Genomic DNA, 17,302 nt, shown 5'->3' on the forward strand with positions numbered 1-17,302 from the left:
GACAACATTTGCGAGACTTAAGATAAATGGTGAGAGATGCAATGACTTCACACTTTTCATAAGTGAATAATGTTTATGTCACGTTTACATATAATGTAGACATACAACACGCGAAAAAGATCTGGAATAGCTTTACATTATTTGTATGTAGTTTAATGTCTATTTTATTACAGTAGTATACCGGCATATCAGCTGCGTGTTACTGTTAAATCATCACATCCTGTGGGGAAAAAAGAATCCAGACATGAGAGAGCAAATGCCTAAGAAACAAACAATTCGACCGCTACCCTCGTCTCACCAGAAAGCCATTATGACGACAGTAAAATGGCGAGCTGGTCTGGTTTAGACCTGTAACCCAGCACGACACTTTGTCTTTTAGAGCTCCCTGGGGGATGGTGGGACAGAGAAGGGACTGGCTGACGAATGTAAAGGAGTTGACTGGTAGTCTGGTTCAGGACTTGCTCACCGCCGCTCATGAAAGGCCTGCGTACTGCTCTTACCCAGGTCTCCCCTCCACACTTGCATTGGTGGACCAGTTTTAACAGTTGTCAGCTAGTATCGGTCAAGGGTTTAATTAATGAATGAACTGCTGCACTAAAAATGGACTGTATACTGCAGAGACGTGTAAAAGTTCCAGCTGAGGGCTGACTCCAGCATCCTCTAGAGCAGCCAGACAAGAATCAGCGAGCCTACAGACTACAAGTCCTACGTGACATTCTAAGTGGTAGAGGTAGTTGGGGGAAGTCACCTGGCGTTTACAGCAAAGTGATGCTCAAAGTAATGAAAAAAAATAATTTCAATCGTTGAACAACTGTTAGAAGGAGCACAACTGAACAGACTTTCAACTGTCACATCGTGATAGAAAGACACCTACATGTACAAAATCCTCAGCTTCATCGACTTAAAGGCGTTTGACGGTCTTACAGGTTGTGACACGACAATTTCATCAAAGTCGACTGCACAGCGGAGATGTCCACGAACGCAATACAGGTCAAAGAGGTGAACAGCTTCAAATACTTGGGAACCATCCTTTCCAAAGATAGCAATTGAACGGCGGAGATTCGCATCGGGATTGCAACAGCAACAGCTGCTGTGGCCAAGGTGAGCAGCATCTGGTGCAGCAATGACAACAGGAAGTTGCTGTATGTTGGTCATAGTTCCCATCCTGTTCTGCGGATGTCAGGAGGCGGACTTTGTTTTCCGATATGGAAAGAAGAATTCAGACATTCAAGAGTCGAGACCAAGCAAACTGCTCCGAATCTCCAACATGGAGCAAAAGACCAGTGAATACGCGGGAGCAGTCACCACCCTTTTGGAACATTGGGCAATGGCGAGGAGATGCAAAATGGTCTGGACAAAGAAAACAACTGGCTGTCAAACGTGAAAAAATACCGCCGCTTGGAAAGTCTCACGTGGCGACCCTTGTCAGCCATTGCCCCTCCCAGTAACCAGTATAGGCAGACCAACACAACTGGTTATTCGACAGAGGCCAAGGAATGATTCAATGAGTAAATAATCAGATAATCAGCTTAACTTCAATTCAAATTTCTTTTCTTTTTTTACAGACAATTAGAGTTGCTTTGGAGGATTGATAAGAGGCTGTTTGTTTCAAGGCTTTTGTCATTACAAGTACTGTTCACTAACAATAAACAACTTGTTCTTTACTTTCTTACGGAATAAGGAATTTACAATTTTTTTACCGAAAGTAGAAATAGTGATATTAAAAAGAAGTAAAGGAAATAAGCTAAGTGTGATAAAAAAAAATTATGAAAGCTTTACAGCAACGAAACAATTAAAGAATATATTAAATATTAAATAAGACTGAAATAACCTAAATTTTCCAAAACGAGATGTTTAGATCGCAGACATGTGACAAATTAGAGGAAACCCATTCGAAATAGTTTTACTGTTTTTTTTAGTATTTGAAATCAGGTCTCAAAGTCACGTCGGTTGTCATGAAATGACAAAAACTGTATTGGATGAATTGACGAATTCCCTCATCTCTTTCAATCTAATACCTGTGTTGCCGCCAGTCCATACCTACTTACTGGTCCAGACTATGTAAGTAAACAGGCTGCAGGATGACGACAGCAGCAAATAATCAATACATCAGACAAAGAGGTAATCATAGCTTGGCCGCTCACACCACGTGGTATACAGTCAATATTATGTGCACTATAGTGTTCTGTAGAAGAAATAATAATAATTACAACGCGCAGCATCACGACAGACAAAGGGCACTCTCTGAGCAGACAATAAATGAAAGATAAATGCCAGCGGACAGTGAGGTACGTATAGAGACACTGAACAACATAAAGATGAAGTACAGGAGTAGAAAATAAAACAATGGATGCTGACTGAGACATCAGCCAACTTGTCTTCTGCATTTTACAAAACGACTCCAGTATTAAAACTACATTGTCTTTGATACATGTGACGACCCTTAACCATGATTTCATAGTACCACCACCACCACCACCACTACTACTAATAGTCACTGTACACCACAGCAATAGTCAGTGTGTACACTACCACCAGTCTAGTCGAGAGAAGAAGATGAAAATGTGCTGTGACCGATGAGAACTCATCCTTTCTCTGCAGCCATGTTTTGACAAGCTCTGGAGTCAGTGGTCACCCATCATGTTCAGACTGTCATCCTTCACCCTGCCCGCCCCAGTTTCCTGCTGTTTGTCGCTGCTAGAGTGCGAGTGTCTTTTAAAGATGTCGCTGGCTGCGGCGGCCGCGTGCCATTTGGCCTGTCGTCCTGGGTGCTGGCTAGTCCGGCTAGTTCCGGCTAGTGCTGGCTAGTCTGGCAGCTATCGATCGTGTGTCCCACATTCGCTGTCGTAAGACAAAGCGCGTCAGACCTCACGCGCTGTAAAAAGTCTCGCGCTGTCAAGTGTAAGTCGGTGAGGGAAGTAGGCTCAGGTGTACAAGAAATGCTGGTGACGCAAGCACACCTGAGTAGGGCAAACCTCGGCATCTAAACAATCTTGGAAATACGATATTTCGCTGCACGTGCTGGCTGGCACTACTGCAAGCATGACACCGACTGGAGGAGTCGCGAGCGTGTTTTCCACTTGTTTAATCCAAGGCGTCAAGAATTTAGAGATTATTTAAATACCGGAACACCTGCATCCGAAAAAAAACAAGCAACTGTACATTATTTTCATAATAAATGGGCGAACAGGTTACCGCTGTATTTTGGTTTATTTTAAGCACATTAAAAATCATTTTTGTGCGTGTGTGTAAGGGTACTGCCTTGCACGGTGTGTGAAATTAGAGATCTCAAATCCTGACCAGTGTCCTTCGAGAGCTTCTACAAGGCTGAATGTTGATGGCTTTATAATTAATAAAGAACATTTTGCTCCATCAAAGCAGCACAGTACATATAAGACTTTTAAAACTCAACAGGAGGATTGTATTCTATTGTCTTTTCAATAAGGGGACAATAAATATCTAAGCAGAAGTGTAGAGTGATAGATTGTTACCTTCACAGACCGTAGTTCCAACTGTACCTTTCATAGTCACACTGAAACTTGTTAAGAATTGTTTGTGCAGCATTTCATAAGCAGCAGAATGATAAAGAACGATATGTAACCACCAAATTAACATAACATGACTGTCAGTAAAGAGTTTCGTACAGAAAAAGAGGAATGTTAGTATGATTTTTTGCTTGCTTGTTTGATTGATTGTCACTTATATGTTCCACCCATCTGGTTAGAGTTGACCATGGTTAAGATTTTTTCTTGAAAAACATATCTCAGTTATCAAAAAAATTACATTCAAAAATTGCCTGGGGCCAGTTGCTCAACATATTTCTAATTTTTAACTCTTTACGCCTTAAATTTAATTAGATAATCAGTTTAATGATTGTGCATAACACAAATTAAGAACTTAAAAAAAACTAATATTGTTTAAGATCAAAATGGTAACGCGAGTCATTCGCTCCAGCTAACACAATCTGTCGCAACGCATTCAAATGGCAGAGAAGCGATTAAAAAAAAAAAAAAACTTTCTAAATGCGCTTCATAAGATCGTTTTTAAATTTGAGAGATTGGTTGTGCACGTGGCCTCTAGCTGCACGTTCCAGTTATGTATGCAGACGGTAGTGAGGACTTGCTTTCATCTCTCGACCTCTCTGAACTCCGTTGTAGTGCATAAACAAGCTAAAACGAGGAGAGTTCCTTTCGTGACCTGATTCATCTGTACTGGATAAACTCTTTTCTCTCTCGCGCGTTCTTGCAGACGCTTGCACGCACGCATGCACACAGAAGTCTCGTTGCACTGCGTGGAGACTGCGGCACAGTTCTAGCGAGCTCCTGACAAATGAAAGCTAAGATCACAACCGCACGTCTTTCTCAGCCAATCAGGTAGCTCGTTAGCCAGGCCTCGGTGAGTGTCGTCTGCTGTGCCTGCTGTATATCTGGCGCGAGACAGCTTAAGCCAGACAGACGAGAACCCAGAATTCGTGACTGCTGCTGAAATAATTCGTATTTGTTTTTGTATTCCACATTTCGTCTGCTACTTGAATTGCAGTAGAACGTAATAGTAAAATACTGTCTGAATCAGGAAATTTCTTCAGTCTGTGTCATCTGTGGCAGCGTATGGCCTCAGGCTCGGAAGGGAAAAATACACGACGCTGATTCCAAATTGGGTAAGTGTCTTTTCTACCTCCAGATTCACATACTCATACTTTGGACACGTCCAAATAGTATAGACTGAATTGTTTACCAATTTATTTGGAAAGTACAAAATATGTTGTTGGTGAGTGGAACACTTACTGTAGTACCAGGCAAACCTGCCATAAGGTGTTAAGGGCTTCATTGTGACCTGCCTTCCCTTTGTCACTCACTGCTTCCACATCCTGCATCCTTCGATTACGTATGTTATGGGCATCCGTTTAATCAAGCGCATAATTAATTCAAGATGGCCACTTTATGCAAAGACCGGAGTTAATTTATCAAAAAAAAAAGTTAATTTAATAGCCGGTGACGCACACGCCTGAAAGTTGACTTGTGCTTAGCTTCAGTACGAATTCTTGGACAATATAAGACATTGGCTGTCATCGGTATTACACGTGGTTTTTTTGGGTGGGTGGATTTACCTCTGCTTGCTGTGAATGGTATTATTTTTCGATTGTGAAGTAACTTTTATTTCGAGATTATTTTTCTTTTAACCTGACCTTTGTGCTTTGTTGCATCAGTTCAAAGCGTTGCTGTGGGTACCAGACCTATCGCCGCAGACATCGAGAACTTTTGCTGACTCGCATTTTGCCCGTTGCTGAGGCCACCTAAACGCCACGTCCAGGTACACGACAGACACGTGCAACATGCGACACTCTGTGTGCCCTCCTGCTATTACTTTACCTCCATCGATACCAATGCCGAACACTGGCGACACCGCCAGTCCTGGCCGTGAATTGTTAGACAGAGAGAAGTATGAGATCAAGTCCGGCCAGCTGTGCCTTCTCCACCGGATGGGAGAGAAGTCGTACTGGGTACCTGTGTACGTCCGGGTGTACCGCAGCTGCTTTGAGCACTTTGCGGTGGTGAGCAAAGACCAGGCAGTGACCACTAACGCCACCTATGTCAACTTGCGGTCGGCATCCAGCAGCATCGTGCCGGGGGACTGCCTGTCCCAGTTTCGAGTGGTGCAGAACAACTTTGAGGGCACGGTCATCACCTTTGATGTACGAGGGCATGATAGCATTGAGGAATGGGTAGATGCTTTCCAAAGCTTTACCCCACCCTCATCACCGACCCTGGCAGGTGTTTCGCCATCTCTGTCTCCCGTCATCCCCCGATCCCCTGTGTTACCCCCTCTCCCTGAAATCGACGAACAGGAATGAAGTCTCTAGACATCTCAGCATGCAGGAGAGATAGTCCGTGACTTCATGAAGTAGCTGTCTGGGTGCTTGCACACTGCTTCTCATCTCAGTTTCCTCTACATCCTGCGACGGATGACTAGATGAAATTTGACTTGCAAATGAGAAGATTTGCAGACGTTTGTCAAACTACTGATGAAGAGAAAGCTTTGGAATCGGCATGGGAAGTTGATTTTTTGTTAAGAACAGTTGGTTTATCAAGAGAATGTTTATCACGAGATGCCGCATGAACAACGGAAAGTTTATTTTCTGTGCTCACCATTGCCACAATTCTCACGTGTTGTCAGCATGCACGCTGTTGAACCTTTTGAAGATGGTTACTATAACCTAACATTTACTATAACATTGTTTACTTAAGCCCCCAGGGGCAATTTGCTTCGAAAGAAGGAAACGAATGGTGCATAGCTGCTGATCTCAATCGCTGATTTCCGGACTGCCAGTCGGCAGCGATCTTACATGTGAACGCAGTTAGAATGATTATATTTAGCTTCCCTGCCATGCCTGCCTCTTAGTTCATTCGTGGAGACAACCTGCCAAAAGCGTGGTAAACAAGGGGTAAAAAAAACTTCCCGCGCGCGCGCGTGTGTGTGTGTGAGAGAGAGAAAGCGAAATGTAGTATCTACTATATTTTATCCACTTCAAAAGGAGTGATTAACTGAAGGAAGTGCACATGTGGAAAACAGGCGCCCTCGCACTCACACACCTTCATCTTTTTCTGTTCGGTGTACACGAGGGGAGTGTTTACCGTATCAGTGCCAAGTAGAAGCAAAGCTTTAAAGTCGCCATTCGTTTATAGGTTAAAGGTTAAAGTTCCATTTAAAAGTTATTAGTAAGTAGTTAACAGCTGAACACTCTACAAATAGGCTACGTGAACCGATAATTTTATTGTTTTGACAAAATAATGAATATGGTCTAAAAGACCCAGCTCTGAAATTGTCACTCATATCCCCCCTAACAAAGATTTGGATACATTTTCACACATCATAGACATTTCTGAAATTTTACCGCCTTCACTCTTTTCGATAGCTGTAATCAAGGAGTTCTGAAATAAACGATAGATGAATGGATGTGCTTTTCTGACAGTATTACACTTTTGTGTGAGGGTTGTTATTTGCCTTCCCCTGACAGTGCGACATCAAGAAAAGTGGTCAGTCGGAGTCATGGCTGGGGTGGGTTGGGAGGTAGGAGTGGGGAGAGAGCGAAGGGAAGCAGGGGGAGCAGCAGAAGGCGGGTATAGAGCCACATCAAGAGGCGGCTCGCATTTAAGAGGCTGCAATGGTCTGTTATGTTCAAGTGTGAGTGTTCTACTGGAGTGTTCACTGTAGACTACAGTCAGTTCCATTTTTATCTCTCTTGTTTTGTGAAAATGGCTTGCTATTGTTTAACGTTCATGTAACATAATGCTACCAATCTCCACAAATAGAAGTGGCCTGTTTATGACTGGCAAGGAAGTGACAGGACGGGAAGGTTTGGAGAAAAATGACAGATCCAATCACTACCCTCCGTACAAAGTTTACAATTGATAAAAACACGAATGCAATGCCTGTGATATTTGGTGACATATGTACAAAGAATTGACCTTTTACCTTTTTTGTGCATACTGTGTTTTTTATATTCTAATGTGAAAATGCACTCAATTAAAAATTACATCGTGAAGACTTGGATATTCCGTGTTATTTCTTGTTTGTTATTTCTTTGGCGGTTAGATATACGTAGTTTGATATTCTCAAGTGAGTGGCTGCGGAAAGTCTTCTGACTTTGTTCTCTAACTCACTGTCTCCGTATCATGGACACTACAAAACATTCACATTGTTCCGTTCCCACCATAAAGTCTGCGGCATCGAGTGGTTGTTGAACATCAGCCTCATTGTTCAACTTCCCACACAGTAAACATCAACCAGGGTTTATGTCTTTATGTGTGTTTGCGATTTCTTCCGTGCGTGTGGATTTCTGTAGGTCCTGTTTTTGTCAAACCTGTCCACAACCCTTGGCTTGGGTCTTGCATCAATGTCAGGCAGTGTCAATTGTTACAGACGTACATTTAACTTAACCTGTCTTCTACATGTTCACAATAAGACATGAACAAAAACAGACATTTCCAAAAAAGAAAATATATGAATGAACAAAAGCCATAAATTATAAAGAATGAAAAAAAGAACAATAAATAATCAGAATACAGTAACAAAAGAAGGAGAAAAAAGAAGTTGTGATGACAACAAAGGCGAGGAGTATCATTAGTGTCCACACATATGCTGCCATTCACAGACAAGAAAAGAAGGAAGCCACATAAATTACAAAGACAATATTAACATCGTGTGCTTCGCTCCAGACTTGAGAATCCTACTTACCTTTGACATACCCTGCGAGCGACAATTTAACCTTGTAAGTCAGCTCTATTTAATGTCATCAGACTGAACTTCTAAGGCTCTGTGTCGTTTTTTTTTTTTTTTAATAAGCAACTTTTGTATGGAATCTTTCTAGACCTCATGACCTGCTGTTCAAAGTCGGTTATTGTTCCCTCATGATAGAAGACGTAGTGAATAATTAAAAAAATAGTTTTGTGCATTAATATTGAAGACATAACAGTGATTAATTTCAGATATTACAAAGGATTTTGTGAATAAAGTAACATGGGTCACGTGTTCGCGAAAAAGGTCCAGCGTGGAAGGATGTGGCAGGCTATGACGTAGAGGTGTCGAGTGGCTGAGGGTCTGTGACGAAAGGCTGACGAAGGTGATGAGAGGCTAGAGTTCAACCTGCCAAGCTGCCTGTCCAAATATGTCTTAGGGTTAGACACAGGCGGCTCTCTGCTCGTCATTTCCATGTTAGAAACTCCATCCCACCTTTCAAGGAAATGAGTCTCGGACAGGCTGACGAGAGGGGGGGACAGGGGGGTCTGGTGTACCCGGCCCGCGGCTGTCAAGGGGCCCGGCCGTTGGTCAGTGGATTTTTTTTTTTTTCTTCTTCTTCTCCTTTCTTTTTCTTTTAAGAAAGGTCTAAGGGACAGAACACCAAGCATTACCCATGCAGAATTGATTTGAGTGATAATATTGAAGTTCGAATTGTAAACATACATTATATACTGGGAAAATAATTTACGGATTACAAGTACAAGGGGCCCGGAGAGGTCTGTCCGGGGCCCGGGTTGGCTCTCGGCGGCCCTGCTACAGTCTAAAATAACAGGCTGACAGTTGGCTCTCCATGGAATACTGTACTTCTTGGAAGTAAAATCTAGTGTAACATCGTCGTCCAGTGTCATTTTACATGAGCAGTCTCTTTTCTTCCATGCAGCTACTGTAGAATAGGCACAAAGGAACTAACACCCATCAAGGTAGATAATATAGGGATAATCTATTCATCCAGGGAATATTACTGTTACAAAGAAGACGAAATAAAAGTACAGTATTATTGCAGGGTCAGAAAAATGAACACGAAGCTGAAGTGTCCTGCTCCATTGGGATTTCTGGTCTGTTTTCTTATTGTCCACGTGGTGCAAGGTGTGACCTCAGGCAGATGGACTGGTTACTGAGTGCACTGGTACAGGAGTCGTAAGTATCCAGATGTGTTTTATTGTCAGCAGTTCAAAACGCACGTGGCCTAATGAAAGCTCTTGTCAAATTTCGTTGATAAATTTGATATTTTAAAAAAAAATCAGATTTCTTGCCTCCTTTCATTCTACTCGCTTCTGAAAAAATATTTTTCTTGATATTTTAATACCACAGTTTATGTCAAGGTTTACACATACATATTCTCCACGGCCGTTGCCCAGTAGCCTAAAGGTTTAGTCGAGTGCATGATTAGTCAAACTGTAATATAATAAAGCAAATGGTATTTTGTGAAATGTGCCTTCGTGGGAAATAACATTTTTTTAGATTAATGTCCCAGTCTGTTGTCTGTGTAAACGGCTTCTTTAAACTCCCACCGAATACCTGGCGCACACAGGCACGTGAAGTTGTGTCTAAGTATTTGTGTGTAACTGTTTTTCATAAACTCTCACAGGTACCCTGATGTACAAAACTGTTCTGACTCAGACACGCGCACGAAGTCTGCCACTAACACGTGGTGTTGGCATTTTCCTCCGCGATGTAGGAGATGCAGGTGAGCAAAACAACAAGCACGTGTGAGTATGATGACGTGTGGCCTGGGTGACGTGTGGGTCTCTGTACCATAACGCGTGTGACATGTGACGTGTGGGACCTGTAACATAACGCGTGTGACATGTGACGTGTGGTCCTGTAACATAACGCATGTGACATGTGCCGTGTGGACCTGTAACATAACGCATGTGACATGTGCCGTGGGCCTGTACATAACGCATGTGACTTGTTTGACGTGTGGGCTGTAACATAACGCGTTCCTGTGTAAGAATTATGGTGTGTGGCATGTAACAGACTGCGATGTATGAAATGTATGAGACAAGTACTGTGTAAGGTTCAGCCTCATCTTTAATTAAACACGTCATCTTCAACATACACCTGTCTGTCATCAATAGAGCAAATGGTTCAGTTTTGAAATTGAATCGAGAAGTCTGCTATCCCAGTCTTGGGCATTTTTCCATCTCTGTTTAGTCCAGTCAAATGGGTTTGGTTTCGCTGATCATTGGAAAATAAATCTTCTAAGCCACCATGTTCACTATCTTGATGTGCACTTTCTTTCAGCACTGAAGCAAAATAAAGCAATACAAGTGTAGAAAAAAAATTGAAACAAAAGTAACATATTTTATCCTCTCTCTAATTTCTCATGGTCATGCAAGTCTTGTTTTGACCAAAAAATCAATAGAAATAAAATGGATAATAATTTCCCCAGGGAATTCAAATGGAATCGTTGTTAACGAGCATCGCTTGCTGTAGGCCTAGTGTCTTTTCTCAAACGATGGGCAAAAATCGGAAAAAGACTCACAACGGTCTCTCGGCAGCGCTGTACACCGGCAACGGCTGAAGGGATTCGGGAGGGTCTGGTGCCTAGGGAGGGCCTAAACGGCTCGCGCCCGTTAGAAATTTGGAGGGGGCGTGGCACAAGGCAGGGATGGTTAGGGTTGGCGCTATATACATGGGGAGCAGGCGTCCCGAAAGGTTTATGTGCTTGGCTGATAAGTCAATGGTGCGAGGCTACCAATCTGAAGGGATTATGACTGAACGCCTCTAAGTCAGAATCCCCCGCCCGAATATGTAACGATACTTTCAGTGCCGCTGCGATACACGCCGCCTGTCACAGCCGCGGCGGTGGTGAAGCCACAGGAAGGGGTCATCAGCCGCTCGCGCCGAGCAGTGCGCGGCGGGACGCAGGACGATTTTTCACCCCATGCGACGTGGAGATGCCAAATCATTCGTAGACGACCTAGTTCTCGGTCGGGGTGTCGTACTTAGTAGAGCAGCCACCTCACTGCGATCTATTGAGATTGAGCCTTGGACCAGGAGATTGTCGCATTCGCAGACGGACGCATCTCCGACGATGGCTCAGTCCCCCTCCTCAGTACAAAGGGGAAAGGTGGTGATGGCAGCTACCGGGTGCACCGGTAAAGCAGCACACCACTTTTTCTCTCTTTTACTACTTCGCTATTTTTCTTTTTTTTTCTTCAAAAAAACCCAGGGGAGGGCCTGGTGCAAAACTTTTGAAAATATTCCAGTTCGATGGGAGGTCTGGTGCAGATAGAAGGGTCTAGTCAAGGACTTGAAAAAACTTTACTCGTCATTAACTTCGCTTTGGTATTAGAAATTTAGGGGTACCTTTCGATTCCTTCAAGTATACTAAAATGGAGGGCTGGTGCTATGGGAGGTCTGGTGCATACAGGAGGGTCTGGTGCACAGAGAGAGGGTCTGGTGCGAAGAGGAGGGTCTGGTGCGTGAGGGCCTGGTTTAAAAAAAAGGAAATAATAGGGGAAAAATTGAACAAATGTTGTCCATAGCAGCAACGCTTTCTCCTTCCGAACAACGTTGTGTCTCTGTACACCGACAAAAACCGATCACAACAATACCAGCCCGATAACCGTACCAAATGAGATTCACCCATCATCTTGGAAGTTTCAGTTCAATAGGAGGGTTCTGGTGCCGCGTAGAGTTAGGGTCAGGTGCCCGGAGGGGCCTGGTGCCTAGGGAGGGTCAGGTGCCTGGAGGGTCTGGTGCCTAGGGAGGGTCAGGTGCCGGAGGGCCTGGTGCCTAGGAGGGTCGGTGCCCGGAGGCCTGGTGCCGGGACTGGTGTCTAGGGAGAGTCAGGTGCCCGGAGGGTCCTGGTGCCTAGGGAGGGTCAGTGCCTGGAGGGTTGAATGCCTAAGGAGGGTCAGGTACCCGGAGGGCCTGGTGCCTAAGGGAGGGTCAGGTGCCCGGAGGGCCTGGTGCAATGGGAGGCGTGGCACAAGGCAGGTATGGTTAAGGTCGGCGCTATATACATGGGAAGCAGGCGTCCTGAAAGGTGCGCGAAAGGGACCGTGGCTATAAAGGTTTCTATATATGAAATGCTCACCCAGTTTTGTATTTTTCATCTGCAAATGAGCGCTCGCTCGGCGTGCGAAGCCCTCGGTCGAAAGCGATCGTTGTCTGCGTCCCGTCATCTGGCGAGCCGGTTTCGAAAGCGGACCGAAGAAGGTCTGTACGGGTTGGCTTGGTGGTGATTCGCGGCTTTCGCTGCCGCGTTTCGCACGGCTCAGGCGCGCGAGGTTGAGCAGAGAGAGGGGTTCGTCGTGCTCCTTTCGGCCAGCCGCGTCGGCGCATCGAATAACGCGTGACTGTGTCTCGCGGAGGGTCTGGTGCGGAGGGCCTGGTGCCAAACTTGTAAAATGTTCGTTTCGAGGGGAGGGGTCTGGTGCGGAGGGCATGGTGCCAAAACTGTACAATGTTCGTTCGAGCGGAGGGTCGGTGCAAAGCGGATGGTCTGGTGCAACACATTGAAAACACACTTCTAGTCATTAGTAACTTCATTTTGGTACTGAAGCTTAGGGGAACCTCGTTTCCTTCAAGTTTACCGAACAGGAGGGTCTGGTGCGGAGGGTCTGGTGCGGAGGGTTGGCGGAGGGTCTGGTGCGAGGGCCTGGTGCAAGGGGAGGCGTGGCACAAGGCAGGGAAGGGCAAAATCGGGCGCTATATATATGGGAGCAGGTGTGCCGAAAGGCGCGAGAAAGTGAACATGGCAATAGAGAAAGGTTACTATTAGCCATGTAGTTCTCACCCAGTTTCGGTTTTGCATCGGCAACTGAGCGCTCGCTCGGCGTGCGACGCCCTCGGTCGAAAGTGATCGTTGTCTGCGTCCCGTCCTGCTGCGAGCCGGTTTCGAAGCGGACCGAAGAAGGGTGTGGTACGGGTTGGCTCGCTGGCGATTCGCGCGGCTTTCGCTGTCGCGTTTCCCACGGCTCAGGCGTGGGCTGGTTGAGCAGAGAGAGGGGTTCGTCGTGCTCCTTTCGGCCAGCCGCGTCGGCGTATCGAATAACGCTTGACTGTGTCTCGAGTGAAAGAGCGCGCGCCCGTGTCGATCGGGTGAACGCTCCGCACGTTGAAAATTTGAACCGATTTGATTCGGTTGCAAGAGCGAAAAGCACCCGCGCTCCAGCGGTGACTGCTTCGTGGGAGTCGGTTACGTGTACACCCACAGCATTCTGGTTGATCCTACCATAGTCATTGCTTGTTCTCAAAGATTAAGCCATGCCTCGTACGGTGAAACCGCGAATGGCTCATGAAATCAGTCGAGGTTTCCTTAGATGATCCATTTCTACTTGGATAACTGTGGCAATTCTAGAGCTAATACATGCAAACCAACTCCGACCCGTCAAAGCCGGGAAAGAGCGCTTTTATTAGTTCAAAATCAGTCGGGGTCTCGGCCCCGTCCCTTTTAATGACTCTGGATAACTTTGTGCCGATCGCATGGCCTCGAGCCGGCGAGGCATCTTCAAATGTCTGCCTTATCAACTGTCGATGGTACGTGATAGACCTACCATGTTGACAACGGGTAACGGGGAATCAGGGTGTGATTCCGGAGATGGAGCATGAGAAACGGATACCACATCCAAGGAAGGCACCAGGCGCGCAACTTACCACTCCCGGCTCGGGAGGTAGTGACGAAAATAGCAATACGGAACTCTTTTGAGGCTCCGCAATTGGAATGAGTACACTTTAAACCCTTTAACGAGGATCTATTGGAGGGCAAGTCTGGTGCCAGCAGCAGTGGTAATTTCAGCTCCAATAGCGTATATTAAAGTCGTTGCGCTTAAAAAGCTCGTAGTTGCATCTGAGGCATGGCCGTGCGGTCCGTCTCGCGACGGTCACTGCGCGAAGCCTGAGCGTGCGCGGCTCTTCGCAGGGTCGTCTTCGCAAGACGAACAACTGCGAAAGCATTTGCCAAGCATATTTTCATTAGTCAAGAACTAGTCAGAGGTTCGAAGACGATTAACTACTGTCATTGTTCTGACCATAAACGATGCCAACTAGCGTTGTGCAAGTGTCGCTTCATCGACTCTGAAACCAAACTTGTCGGGTTCCAGGGGAAGTATGGTTGCAAAGCTGAAACTTAAAGGAATTGACGGAAGGTCACCACCAGGAGTGGAGCCTGCGGCTTAATTTGATTCAACACGGTAAAACACACCTAATCCGCACACTGTAAGGATTGACAGATTGATATCTTTTTCTTGATTCGGTGGGTGGTGGCGCATGGCCATTCATAGGTGGAGGAGCGATTTGTCTGATTAATTCCGATAACGGGCGAGTCTCTAGCCTGTTAAATAGTTCACCGATTCTTCACGCATCGGTGCTAACTTCTTAGAGGGAAGAAGTGGCGTTTAGCCACAAGAGATTGAGCCAATAACAGGTCTGGCTGCCTTTAGAAGGAATCAAGGTGGATGTGACCATGCTTTGAAAACAGTGCGAACCCTTGAACGTCCTTCGTGGATAGGGATTGGGGGCTTGAAATTCTTCTTATCAACGAGGAATTCCCCAGTAATTACATCGGTGCCCTTTCTACACACCCCGGCCTGTCACTACTACGAGTGAACGGTTAGTGAGGGTAGCTGGCCTCGCGTCGAGAGTCTGAAAAAGTCTATCAACTGGAGGGAAAGCTTTTGCCGATCAGGCTCTCAGTAACGCCCCGGACTCTCGCCTCGAGGTGGCATCGGCGAAAGTGTAAAGAGAGGCACATTCTCGCGTGGCTGTTCCCTAGCTTACAATTTTTCATTCATTTCGCATTTTGTTGAAACCTTTCAAATATCGTTTGCAAAGCAGATGAAAAAGAAATGAAACAACTTTAGGCGGTGGGACACTCGACTCGCACGGTCGATGAAGAACGCAGCCAGTTGCGTGAATCAATGTTAATTGCAGAACACTCTAACCCTAACCATTTTCAAAACAAAACACAAAACAAAACAAGACAAAAGCAAACAAACCCGCCTGGGCCGTGGTGCCTAGCGAGGGTCGGAGGGTCTGGTGCCTAGGGAGGGTCAGGTGCCCGGATGGCCTGGTGCCTACCGAGGGTCAGGTGCCCGGAGGATCTGGTGCCTAGGAGGGTCAGGTGCCCGGAGTGTCTGGTGCCTAGGGAGGGTCAGGTGCCCGGAGGGCCTGGTGCTACCGAGGGTCAGGTGCCCGGAGGATCTGGTGCCTAGGGAGGGTCAGGTGCCCGGAGTGTCTGTGCCTAGGGAGGGTCAGGTGCCTGGAGGGTTGATGCTAAGGAGGTCAGGTACCCGGAGGGCCTGGTGCAATGGGAGGCGGGCACAAGGCAGGTATGGTTAAGGGTCGGCGCTATATACATGGGAAGCAGGCGTCCTGAAAGGTGCGCGAAAGGGACCGTGGCTATAAAGGTTTCTATATATGAAATGCTCACCAGTTTTGTATTTTCATCTGCAAATGAGCGCTCGCTCGGCGTGCGAAGCCCTCGGTCGAAAGCGATCGTTGTCTGCGTCCCGGTCATCTGGCGAGCCGGTTTCGAAGCGGACCGAAGAAGGTCTGGTACGGGGGCTTGGTGGTGATTCGCGGCTTTCGCTGCCGCGTTTCTCACGGCTTAGGCGCGCGATGGTTGAGCGAGAGAGGGTTCGTCGTGGCTCCTTTCGGCCAGCCGCGTCGGCGCATCGAATAACGCGTGACTGTGTCTCGCGGAGGGTCTGGTGCGGAGGGCCTGGTGCCAAACTTGTAAAATGTTCGTTCGAGGGGAGGGTCTGGTGAGGAGGGTCTGGTGCAAAACTTGGAAAATGTACGTTCGAGAGGAGGGTCAGGTGCGGAGGGCATGGTGCCAAACTTGTACAATGTTCGTTCGAGCGGAGGGTCTGGTGCAAAGCGGATGGTCTGGTGCAACACATTGAAAACACACTTCTAGTCATTAGTAACTTCATTTTGGTACTGGAAGCTTAGGGGAACCTCGTTTCTTCAAGTTTACCGAACAGAGGGTCTGGTGCGGAGGGTCTGGTGCGGAGGGTCTGGTGCGGAGGGCCTGGTGCAAGGGGAGGCGTGGCACAAGGCAGGGAAGGGCAAAATCGGCGCTATATATATGGGGAGCAGGTGTGCCGAAAGGCGCGAGAAAGTGAACATGGCAATAGAGAAAGGTTACTATTAGCCATGTAGTGCTCACCCAGTTTTCGATTTTGCATCGGCAACTGAGCGCTCGCTCGGCGTGCGACGCCCTCGGTCGAAAGTGATCGTTGTCTGCGTCCCGTCCTGCTGCGAGCCGGTTTCGAAGCGGACCGAAGAAGGTGTGGTACGGGTTGGCTCGCTGGCGATTCGCGCGGCTTTCGCTGTCGCGTTTCCCACGGCTCAGGCGTGGGCTGGTTGAGCAGAGAGAGGGGTTCGTCGTGCTCCTTTCGGCCAGCCGCGTCGGCGTATCGAATAACGCTTGACTGTGTCTCGAGTGAAAGAGCGCGCCCGTGTCGATCGGGTGAACGCTCCGCACGTTGAAAATTTGAACCGATGATTCGGTTGCAAGAGCGAAAAGCACCCGCGAACGCAGGACCCGCGCTCCAGCGGCGACTGCTTCGTGGGAGTCGGTTACGTGTACACCCAACAGCATTCTGGTTGATCCTACCAGTAGTCATATGCTTGTTCTCAAAGATTAAGCCATGCCTCGTACGGTGAAACCGCGAATGGCTCATGAAATCAGTCGAGGTTCCTTAGATGATCCATTTCTACTTGGATAACTGTGGCAATTCTAGAGCTAATACATGCAAACCAACTCCGACCCGTCAAAGCCGGGAAAGAGCGCTTTTTATTAGTTCAAAATCTCGGCCCCGTCCCTTTTAAAATGACTCTGGATAACTTTGTGCCGATCGCATGGCCCGAGCCGGCGAGGCATCTTTCAAAATGTCTGCCTTATCAACTGTCGATGGTACGTGATAGACCTACCATGTTGACAACGGGTAACCGGGAATCAGGGTGTGATTCCGGAGACGGAGCATGAGAAACGGCTACCACACATCCAAGGAAGGCACCAGGCGCGCAACTTACCCACTCCCGG

The 17,302-nt window shown here is 46.8% G+C and overlaps 1 long non-coding RNA gene across 1 annotated transcript; it reads left to right on the forward strand.

Annotated features, from left to right (window-relative positions):
- Nucleotides 1-4,430: 4,430 nt before the first annotated feature.
- Nucleotides 4,431-7,551, forward strand: LOC112560277. The gene is made up of 2 exons (XR_003098505.1): nt 4,431-4,657; nt 5,207-7,551. It is a non-coding gene; the product is annotated as an uncharacterized LOC112560277 (long non-coding RNA).
- The last annotated feature ends 9,751 nt before the right edge of the window (nt 7,552-17,302 follow it).

Source organism: Pomacea canaliculata, linkage group LG3 (assembly GCF_003073045.1).
Source record: "Pomacea canaliculata isolate SZHN2017 linkage group LG3, ASM307304v1, whole genome shotgun sequence".
Classification (NCBI taxonomy): domain Eukaryota; kingdom Metazoa; phylum Mollusca; class Gastropoda; order Architaenioglossa; family Ampullariidae; genus Pomacea; species Pomacea canaliculata.